At 43.7% G+C, this 1,167-nt stretch overlaps 2 protein-coding genes across 3 annotated transcripts in view; both read right to left on the bottom strand.

The window, feature by feature from the left end:
• Positions 1 to 1,167, bottom strand: part of LOC119587013 (rho GTPase-activating protein 21-like) — a gene marked incomplete at its 5' end in the record, with an annotated part of 201,687 nt that overhangs the window by 52,540 nt on the left and 147,980 nt on the right.
• LOC119587014 overlaps positions 80 to 1,167 on the bottom strand; it is a 34,679-nt gene continuing 33,591 nt past the window's right edge. Inside the window, exon 5 of one of the 2 annotated variants that reach the window (XM_037935762.1) lies at positions 80 to 96. The gene's annotated coding sequence lies outside the window, so the exon portion shown is untranslated. Of the gene's footprint in view, positions 97 to 935; positions 1,040 to 1,167 lie in introns of those variants that run through there. The other variant, XM_037935761.1, reaches the window with a different exon arrangement.

The following is a 1,167-nucleotide window of genomic DNA, read 5'->3' as shown; positions in this document are numbered from 1 at the left end:
CACGGTGGGCGTTGATGCCGACGTCACCAATGCACCCCCAGGCAGCCTGTGCCCCCGCCCGCGCCGGGGTATGTGCCCGCGACGATGAGGCCGCCACTGTTGGATCGGTAAAAGGTTTTTAAAGAGTTTTAGAACCATTCAGCAAGGAAATGGTGCATTAGCTGTTCCTAAGGATTATCTTTTGCCTTTATGTACAGCCTAGAATTTCATATACATAATATCTGACTCTTAGACAAACTACCTTGTTAATGAAAGAACATCATTTGGGATTAAACATTTTACCCTTGAGCTCTGCTCCTCATTATTTACCAAGTTTAAAGCGGGTTTGTTCTTTCAATAAATAAAAAGGGATATCTTATCTGAAGTAATAAGTTTCGTAGACAAATTACCCAATGTGATGAAAAAATGCACAGCATCAGCTTTCATATCAATAACCTTACTTTGCATTAACTACCAGATTTGTTGGAAAAATATAGCAATTACCTGGACTCAGCATCAAGGAAAAATTTACAATATTAGTTACATTATGGCGTTATCTTGGGATTAGCAGTTATTAGATTTTACTAATGGTTTTAAAATCCCTTTAAACCATAAGCAAACAGCATATAACAGCAAGAAAGGGGTCCCAAATTCTAGGCCATGCAGTAATTAAGAAAAAAATACTATAACCAGGAAAGGACTAAAGTGGGCAACCTCGCACCTGCTGGAAAACTGGTACATGCTATTGGGCAGGCTGTTGAGTGCCGAGGAAGGATGTGCTTTCTGATTGGTGCTCGCATAAAGAGAGAGGGACTCATGCGTTCTCTCCTCCAATCCCTTGCCAACACGGCTCGGGGACTGCTTGTCATTGGACGAGAGAGCGGGACAAAGCATGGTTCTTGATTGGCAAGAAGGTTGGGCTTTTTTGGGCGGAGGGGTGGCCACCCGTGGGTGTGGTGGGTGGCGAAAGGTTTGGGGGAATGAGGGGGTGCTGGGTCTCGGTGATGGGTGATGATGATGGCGGTTTAGGATAAACCGGGTTTCTTCGCTAGCTCTCCGTCTAAATATTGGGGAGGACAAAAAATACCACACGTAAGATTCTAGTTACTGCACCAAAAAGGATCCCAAATTGGAAAGAAAATCGAGTGTATCCACCATATGAGAATCAAGAGCTAAGAGTCACACTTT

The sequence above is a fragment of the Penaeus monodon genome, chromosome 22 (genome assembly GCF_015228065.2).
Source record: "Penaeus monodon isolate SGIC_2016 chromosome 22, NSTDA_Pmon_1, whole genome shotgun sequence".
Classification (NCBI taxonomy): domain Eukaryota; kingdom Metazoa; phylum Arthropoda; class Malacostraca; order Decapoda; family Penaeidae; genus Penaeus; species Penaeus monodon.
Note: the sequence above shows the minus strand (reverse complement) of the source record. Positions and strands in the feature narration are given on the sequence as shown.